Source organism: Hydra vulgaris, chromosome 02, assembly GCF_038396675.1.
Source record: "Hydra vulgaris chromosome 02, alternate assembly HydraT2T_AEP".
Lineage (NCBI taxonomy): Eukaryota > Metazoa > Cnidaria > Hydrozoa > Anthoathecata > Hydridae > Hydra > Hydra vulgaris.
In genome coordinates this window covers 28,909,862-28,920,000 of record NC_088921.1, presented here as the reverse complement: position 1 = coordinate 28,920,000, position 10,139 = coordinate 28,909,862, and the positions used below count along the sequence as shown (strand labels likewise).

General features: G+C 27.0%; 1 long non-coding RNA gene across 2 annotated transcripts in view; it reads left to right on the top strand.

Annotated features, from left to right (window-relative positions):
- The window catches only part of LOC136076471 (uncharacterized), a 1,871-nt gene extending 634 nt beyond the window's left edge, over positions 1-1,237 (top strand). The window contains exons 2-8 of one of the 2 annotated variants that reach the window (XR_010636298.1): positions 319-342; positions 551-574; positions 649-672; positions 762-785; positions 876-899; positions 989-1,012; positions 1,215-1,237. This is a non-coding gene — a long non-coding RNA (uncharacterized LOC136076471). The remainder of the gene's footprint in view (positions 1-318; positions 343-550; positions 575-648; positions 673-761; positions 786-875; positions 900-988; positions 1,013-1,214) is intronic. The other variant, XR_010636299.1, reaches the window with a different exon arrangement.
- Positions 1,238-10,139: the final 8,902 nt, after the last annotated feature.

The following is a 10,139-nucleotide window of genomic DNA, read 5'->3' as shown; positions in this document are numbered from 1 at the left end:
TTTAGATCCTAGCACTATCATTATAGATTTTTTGAGATTTCTTAAGTATAGTTCCCATAACATTTTTGCATTAACCTAATGTTTCTAAAGTTTTTTTAAATATAAGATATAATTATTATTGTCTATACCTTTTTCTTGATGTATACTAGTTTATATATATTTATTGTTTACATAAGTATATACCCATTCCTAATGTTAGCTTCTTGTTTATATACATATAATCTTTATATTTTAATTTTTTAGTTGTTATTTTTTGAACTTACTTTTGGCAATTACAAGGTGTTATTTTTTATCGTACAATTTTTTTTTTACCTTTAGTTGAATCGACAAGGTCTACCATTGGTAAGTTTGTATATTATAACTTTTGTTATGAATCATAGTAACAAAAGTTTAAACATGTGTGTCTAGGTTTAACTCATATTTTGTTTAACTCTTCTTTCATCACTTGCTATAGTTAGTAATTTTGAAAACCAGGAATTTTTATTCTGTGAATATATTTAATGCTAAACATATTTTTTTTTGCGGTGTCTTACTCCTTTTTTAACTTTAGAACCATCTTCATCTGGTACAGTTGGTAAGTTCTAAAAACCTGTTATGCATTCCTTATCAAATGCACATTTATTTTTTATAACCATCTTTTAACCTTAGTTCCAACTTTAACTGCAACAAGTGGTAAGTTTAAAAACTATTACTTTTTAATATGTGTATGCATTTCTCAACAAATCCAATATTTATTTTCTATTAAAACTTTTTAACCTCAGGAACATCCTCATCTGCTACAATTGGTATATTTTAAATACTTTACTTTACTAATATGTGTATGTATTTTTCATCAATTCCAATATTTGTTTTTTATTACAACTTTTTTACCTTAGTTTTATTGTCGTCTGCATCAAGTGGTATGTCTAAATAATATTACTTTTTCATATGTGTATCCATTTTTCATCATTTGCTATATTAATTTTTTATTACAACTTTTTAACCTTAGGACCATCTTCATCTGGTATGATTGGTGAGTTTTAAAATTTTTACTTTCTATTTGTGTATGCCTTTTTTTATCAATTGCTATATTTTTCTTTTTTAAAACTTTTTTTACCTCTGTTTCATCGTCCTCTGCATCAAGTGGTATGTCTAAATAATATTACTTGTTAATATGCGTGTCCATTATTCATCATTTGCTATATTAATTTTGCATTACAACTTTTTAACCTTAGGACCGTGTTCATCTTCTACGATTTTATAAGTTTTAAAAATTTTACCTTCTAATTGTGTATGCATTTTTCATCAATTACAATTTTTCTTATTACATACTTTTTAATATGAGTGCGCATTTCTTAGCAATTGCAATAACTTTAAATGACAACTTTTTCTACCTTTAGTTCCACCTGCTCAACCTTCTGCTGGTAAATTTATGTATTAAAAATGTATCTGAATGGTTATCAAATTTTTATTATTCCAATTAATATACACTGTTTAATACATTTATATTGTGTTTTCATTTGAATTCTCATAAAAGGAAAATCACTAGCAGTATTGAAATTTTTACTCTTATTAAAAATTTGTTTATCTATCAGTGATTTATTAGTCAATAAATTTATATATTTAGATAAACTTTAACAAGTAAAAAATTTTTATTAAGTGTTACATTTGTTACTAATATAATTATTATTTGTTTGCTTTTAGAGCTTACATATGAAGCCTACAGGGTTTACAGGACCCAGCATCCTGGACCCACCAGCAACAGATCATATTTGCGTTGGATCCAGTTTGGGGGCAATGATGACCCTCTTTTTAGATGGCCCTATTGTCCCCCAAACAGGAGTGCTGGGGACAGCAGCAGAGGTACTGCAAGTGGTCGTGGCAGAAGAGGTAGACCTAGGCGGAATGTTTTATGGCTTGCAAAATGAGTACCGCAAGTTTTGTAGCTTGCAAATATGGTGCAACAAGTTTTATGGCTTGCAAAATGAGTACCGCAAGTTTTGTAGCTTGCAAATATGGTACAGCAAGTTTTATGGCTTGCAAATTTTTTTTGATAGACGGCTCTGGCTTACCTTCACGTGGTGTCTATTGCTAAAAATGATTTAATTTTATTCATTAATGGAATTGAAAAATTAAATCATTCACTAAAAGCCAAGACAAAACTTAATTACATTTTTTATTTCAAAATACTTATTGTTTTTGTGTGTTTTTTGTTAAGGTTGGAGTGGGTAATCGGTCCCTTTAAAGGACAAAATGGATATTCAAACTCATCTTGTAATGTGGTAAATTAGTTTTTTATTCTAATTTCTCTCTGTTTAAGAAAGCATTTTAACATTTTTTGTGAAATTGTTATTAATTTTTTTTTTTCAGGTTTAGGGCAGCAGGGGGGAGGGGGCGGCATACGCCCCCTCCAAAAAAGGTAATTTTATACACCACTAGTTACTATTTTTCACAGTATTAAAATGTTATATTTATTTTTTATAATCTACTCATTTTAGTAAATATTACAATATTTAAAAGAATGAAATTTTGATAGGGTGTGTTAAACCTTACCCACAACTTTATGATAGACCTGTAATACTCGCTAGTGATGGAGAATAAAATAATACCAAAATGTTATTCATAAATATTATCAATTTCATAAAAAAAACACGCTTTAATGGAGAAAAAGTGTTTTTGTGAGGTGTCGGTGGTGGATTAGCACCCCCTCTGGATCCCTTGATGCGCCATTTACCTAGAAAAAAGTTTAAAATTAAAGCCCATTTTTACACCAATCTTTTGATATCAGGTTATAAATTTTTGAATAAGAATTGACAATGTTATAACAATTTATGTAAAAAAAAAAATTTTTTTGACCACAGTTTTATCAAGAAATCCATATATCGAAAATTTGCTACTAAAAACGTTATAACTTTTTATAGAATCGTCCGATTTTCGTAATTTTTTCACCTTTGAAATACTGTATTTGAGAGCTTTCAAATACTAGAATGTTATATAATGATATATAACATTCTAGTATTTGAATAATTTAAAAAAATCAGTCCACGTACCTATATATATATATATATATATATATGAATATATATATGTTTGTAGATATATTTATATTATTTTCATCATGTATATACATATACATCATTTCTGAAAAAAACACGCTTCTACCCCTCAATTTTGTTTCATATATTACTGAAACACTAGGTTTAAATGGTTTTTCAACAAAGTTTTCTTTTAGGGGTAGCTCAAGACTTAAAATTCGAGTAGTCCCTGATATTTTAAAAATAAAAGTTTTTCTAAAGTTTCTTAACTGGTACTCAAAAGTAGCGAAATTATGTTTAAACTTAAAAAATAATAATTTATTTACGTAAAAAACATGTTTAAAAATGTTATTCTTTTAAAAATGTTTAAATTTTTTTTCCTTGAACACGGAAGTAAGCAGACGTGGTTCTGCAGCGCTGTTGTTTTGAAATAAAAATAATAATAATAAAAAAATGTACTTTAAAGAGTTATAAATGCACTTTAAATACTAAAATAAGTTAATGGATAAATTATTATTATTCGAAAATATAAAGAAAATGGTAGTTGGTATGCTAGAAAATCAAAGTAAAATTATTTTGGAGAAAACAGAGCCACTTTTAAAATACCAATAAAAAAACTTTGCTATTATTACTTCTGCAAATATGAAAATTTTAACGAGAGAGAAGTTAAATATGAAAAAGTTAAAATTAAAAACATAACAAAAACTAACGATATTGAAAATGATTTGAACGCAACACGTCTTAAGGTAGTATTTTTAAAAACCGAATTCAACGAGATTTTGAAATTTGTTTTTGCGCGAGATGAAATGATTTCGTCAAAGTTTAAAACAGTGAAACAGGAAACTAAAAAATTAACATTAAAGTTAAAGATAAAAATAAAATATTAAAAATCAAGAACAAACTAAGGGTGATGTCGGAACAACTTGAGAATTGAAGTGATAAAAGAAAGCGAAAATGATTCATGGGTAGAATCTGAATGTAATGTTCATAAATTATTTGAGGAATGCCTCCTGATTCTTATCTAACAAATTCTAATAAAAAAATGAATGAGTGAAAGCAAGATAAACGTGAGTTGCAGACTGCATTACTAAGCTTAAAAAGTAACAAAAGTGCAGGATCGGATAAAGTTAGCGTTAATATATTAAAATTATTCTATAATACAATTCAGTCCTCTTTGTTTCATATCTTCAATCAGTCACTTAAATAGGTAAAGTTCCAGATAATTTAAAAATTGCTAGAGTAACTCCAGTATTTAAGTCTGGAGATGAGTCTGAACCTTCTAATTACAGGCCTATATCTGTTTTATCTTGTTTCTCGAAATTGCTTGAACGTATAGTGTACAATAGGCTGTATAGTCATTTAACTAAAAACAACATGTTATACAGGAAGCAATCAAAAAGTAAGGTATCAAAAAATAACATTCAACAGACCACGCAATAGTAGAGTTAGTTAATCTAATAGTAGAGTAGGTTATCTAATGCTTTTACATAAGACTGTTTTACGTTAGATTCAATTTGTACATATTGTTTTCTGTTTGAAAACTACCTTTTTAACAGAAAACAATATGTACAATTTGAAAATTTAGAAAGGACCAAAAAAACTGTAAACTGCGGAGTTCCACAGGATATATGGAGCTTTACTTTGTTTTCTAAACATATATGATTTGTCTTCAACATCAAACCTATTGAATTCTATTTTATTCGCAGATGACTCGAATCTTTTTTATTATCACAAAAATATTAAATCACTTTTTACAGTAGTAAATGAAGAATTAAACAAAGTAAATGAATGATTTGTATGCAACAAATTGTCTTTGAATGTTTAAAAAACTAAATTTTCTCTTTTCCACAAACATAAGAAATACCATTTATTCTTCCCAATTTTTTATGAATAAAACTAACATCAAAAGGCAAATACCTGTAAATTTTTAGGAGTGAACTTTGATGAAAATCTATCTTGGAAAGTTCATATAAATTCTATAGTAAAAAAAATCTCAAAAAACATTGGCATGATCTTTAGAGTTAAGCCGCTTTTAAATTTTAAGTCTTTAAAAAGTTTGTAATTTTCCTTTAATATCCATCTTGTTCTACAGTTCATTTTATAAAACAAAATATGGACTGTCCCCAAAAATATTTGAAACTTATTTTAAATAAATACACCATAAATATGCTACAATATTTTCCGCAAACAACTTTGTTATACCAAAATCTTATTCTAAACAAAGTTCTTATTGAATTCAGAATTGCGGAGCACTTTTGTGGAAAAGATAGCCAAACATTTTTTCCCGAAAAAAAACTCTTTATTAGTTCAAAACTGATTCAGAACAGTTTTTATTAAACACAGATTTTGATTTATATTAGGAGTCTTTCTTTTAAGAATAGATCAGATATACAATTTAAAAACTGAAAAACAAGGTCATTATTCCATGTAATCATTAAAATAGGTTAAAATTTTTTGACAATAACTATTATCAAAAATCATATTTTTTCGCTTTTTTTTTTTTGTGTATATATATATATATATATATATATATATATATATATATATATATATATATATATATATATATATATATATATATATATATATATATATATATATATATATATATATATATATATATTATATATATTTAACATGTTATATATATTTAACAGCAAAATATAATGTTAAATAAAAAAAAAAGAAAGACTGAGTTGGATTTCAATAAAAAAAAAATAATAATAATAACTTGAAAATAATGACTCTTTTTATTTTCAATTGAAAGTCTATTACTTGTAAACCAATCGTTAATTACTCGTTAATTACTTTCAGTCAGTCAACAGTCATTCAACTTACAGTCAAGGAATTCTCAAAATCAGCTTTCTAGATTTACTTTACTTGCAATAAAAAATAAAAAACTTGTGGACAAAGAAAAACTCATTGGAGATTTTGCATTTTAAAAATCACGTGTTATTGAATTTGCTGAATAAAAAGTTCCATATATTTTAAATTAAAAATTTTAAAACAAAATTTTGTCCTAATTTATAAAGCTTTATATAAGTCTTTAAAAAATGTTCAGGGCCCCATAAATAATTGGACCCAGGGCCCGCGAATCTGCTGTTACGCCACTATATTATATAAAAGTAAAGCAGCAATTTAAATGTAATCTACCCAGGCAGTGATTTGGGTAAAAACAATGCTTTGAAAGGTGTGTAAATAAAAGATATTTATGTCAGTTAGAAATTATTATATTAAAATGCCTCAAAAGTGTGTAAATAGCACCGATAAGTTTTGTTATGCCCAAAAAAAGTAAGGCCCTCCCCAAAGTCATTGGATTACAGTTACATGAACTTCTCAAAGACAATTGACGGTCATATGTTTTTTGCGATATTTCGAAATGAGATTAAAAAATAACCAATACATATTATTAGAATTTAAAAAAAAACCTCATGTCTTTTAAAATTCAACTTAAAACTTTTAGAATCAAGCAGTGCCTGTGATATACTAATATGAATATTGTTAAGTAAAAAAAGGTCAAATCATAGATCATTCAGAGATTGATCTATAGATTGTTAGATGGCTATCGCTATCTCTCTATCTCTATCTCCCCACAATTATAGTTTGTCTTCTAAAATTTATCGTTTTTCTTCCTCCGGTTTGATTGTATTAAATTCTTAATGATTTAAACTTCTCATTTCTTGACGGAAATCAAATCTTTTTTTGTCTCATGAATTCGTTTTGACAAAGACTGCAGAACTTAATCCACGCTTTCATCAAAAAACATTTAATGAAAGCGTGAAATGACATTCATAATCTCCTCGAGTTTTTCAACTGCTGCGAATATTGGTACTGGTTTACATTTTTAAAAACATCATTTTTAAAATCATCAACTCCGCTAATTATTCGAAAACATCGGAAAACAATATGTCTTTTTGGTTTCGAATTGAAATGTTTGACAATTTGATTCACGATAAATACTAAAACATTATTCACAATTAAACCTCATTTTTCTATTGTGTTCATGTGTGTACTTTTTTGAATTAAAAAGTTTCCTAATAATAAATGCGTTCATAATAAAGTAGAAAAACGTTTTTTGCAATAAATATTGGGTGGTCAGATCATTTTTCCGTAACTGTGTGTAACCTATAGACCAAAGCTCCGTTTTGTTCCAGCACTTTAGTGACAACTTTTATGTTTGTTTATTTAAATTTAAAGTATAAATATTTGTTGAATTTAATTATTTATTTATATGGCCATAGTAAAAATGTTTGCAAAGATAATTGCATTCTTTATTTAAACGGTGATTCTTATATAGGTTGTGATAAAATCCATCACATTTCATTCGTAATTAAAGAGAAAGGTGTGATGAATTGTGATAAAATACATGACATCAAAATCAAAGATTAAACTCTTTTTTAAAAGATTTGGATCTTTTTATCATTATCTTTTAGAAAAGATTCTGATTTGTTAAGAACGTATTTGTTTCTTTTTCTGTTTACTTGGCTTCAACATTATCAATGGCGACGATGATAAAAATAAGCTTTAATTAAATAAAAAATTACAATTAAGTTTTAGTCGTTTAAAAAAAGATATAATTTGGCACCTCGCTGTAAAAAATTTAATTAAAACAATTTACATAAACTATTTATGGCAAAGTCGTTTTTGAAATACATCACGATTATCCAATTAAGGAAACACTTAAACAATTTAAATTTATTGATTTTTTCGACATTTATTGAGATTTACAACAATCTTCAAATACGCAAAATGCCCTGTTTAAATGCTGTATAAAACTAAACTCTTTGAAAACCTATTTTATAAAAAAATGCATTACGATTTATATGTTTTAATTAGCTGCTTATCTTTGCAAGAAAGTACTTGTGTGTAATAATAGAAAATTATGTCTATCCAGCTAAATGAAAAACTTAATTTTCATATACCAGTGGGCACGGAACGCAAGAAAGACGTCTTTCAAAAGTCTTTTGAAGGTTTTGGACGACCGTTGTTTTTAGAACGTTGAAATGATGTCTTTTAAAGGTACAGTGCCTACTGGATGAATTAATTTCACTAAATTTATTATTTTCAAAAACAAGATATTAGATATAACAGCAGAAGGAAGGAAGTGCAAGGTTGTAGGGTGCGTACTGACATGATTGCACTAAAAATATATTTTTCAAATGCCTTACATCAAAATGAATTTTTTATTTAAATTATTGATTATATATATTATTGGAAAAAATAGTTTTCAATATGGCTAAGAACTTCCATGCTCCGGCTAATAATTTCGTAGGGTGCGCCAAATTAGCTAATGAGTCTTCGCAACCCTCGAATACACGCCAAAGCTAAACAATCAGGAACTAAATCTAAATGTATAAAACATGTACTTGCACAAGAAGCTAAAAGAATCCAACACTTTAATATTTCTTCATCAGAATGTATATTTTTCACAAATAATGGTCAAGAGTATGAATTAAAATAAGTTATATCAATAAATTTTAAATCTATGATCAATTCATTAGTTATTAAGTAATATTTTTGTTTCCTATGGAGGGTTTATTAATTTATTATAATCAGAGGAAGGCTAAATCTCTGGAGTATAAAAAAATTTGGGTTCATTAAACCATACCTGATTATTAGTTAAATTTTCAATACTTGCACCTCGTGATATAATACCCGCAGGATTATGATTTGTTTCGATGTAATCCCAAAAGAAAAAGTCAAATTAAATTTTTACTTTTTTCAAGACGGTTTTGAATAAATGTTTCATAAATTTTATTAGAATTTTTTATCCAATGTAAGCAAATATCAGAATCTAAAAATAATTTAATTTTAGAAATAAGAATAATTAATGAAAGTTTCTTAACTACTTTTGAAAGAAGTGTTGCAAGCAGTAAAACAACCATTTATTTTTATTCGAGGTATTGTACATTTACTTAGCGAGGGTATTCTAGATTTTGAAGTAACAAGAGAGGAACACTGTTTGTTTTCATTAAGAACACATCTTAAATATATACAACACCTAAAGGCTTTTAAACTAGCATCACTAAAATCATATAGTTCATATCACGTGCAACTTGCACTCGATTTCTAAAAAAATATATAACATCTAGGTACACAGTCTGAACTGTACAGAACCTAAATCCTTATAAATATCTTGTCATAATTTTAATAAATCTTTATTAATTTTACAATCCCATCCTAATTTAGATATACAAATTTGTTGAACTAAAATTTTTAAACGCACAATTACTTTATTAGTTTATTAGTCCCAAGGTATCGAAAAAACCTGCTGTAAAACTCTAGGCACGTCTCTTTTTGTTGAAAAAGGGACGGCAATCTTAAATAACTCAAAAAATGAAAAATTAAATAAATCTAATTTCTTGTTCCATGTTAAGCCTAATACTTTAGTAATATCTTGACTCTGAAAATTCGTTTCATTTATTAACTTATCTAACTCGACCGAATTAGATTCAAATTTTCTTAAATTAACGGATGACAACTAAAACACGAGACTAGATTTAAAAACACATATCTTCTTAAAGGAATAAGATTTTAAAAATAGGAAAACTGTTTTAGAAGGTATTTTTATTCTAGTTTTTAAATATTTTATGTGTTTTTATTTTTATAGAAAAATGAATAAAAAAATAAATTCAAAACAAGAAGTGATTAGAAAACGTGCGTATGAATTTTATTTAAATTACAAAAATGCTGGTAAAAAGTTCACTTATGACCACTTTAAAGTTGAGAATATACATAAAAGTACTATCTACAAGATAATTAAACGTGCTGAAAGTGAATTGGGTACCAAAGAGTCTGGGCACCAAAGAGTTCAAGGAAGTGGAGTAAAAGCTAAAAAATGACCAGGACAAACATTGAAAGGCTCAAACTCATGTTTGACTATAAAGACGGAGTTTCTCAACGACAGGCAGCTAAAAAGTTCAACTGTACTCAGCAACACATTAGTAAAACATTAAAAAAAAGAACAAAAATCAAGAAAAAAAGTGATGATTCCAAAACGCTCTGACCAGCAAAAAGCACCAGCTAGAACTAAATGCAGTCGATTGTGTCAGAAATTCAAAAATCGTAAACCAATCATTGACAATGAGTCTTATTTCATGTTAAATCACTCCAGTATCAATGGAA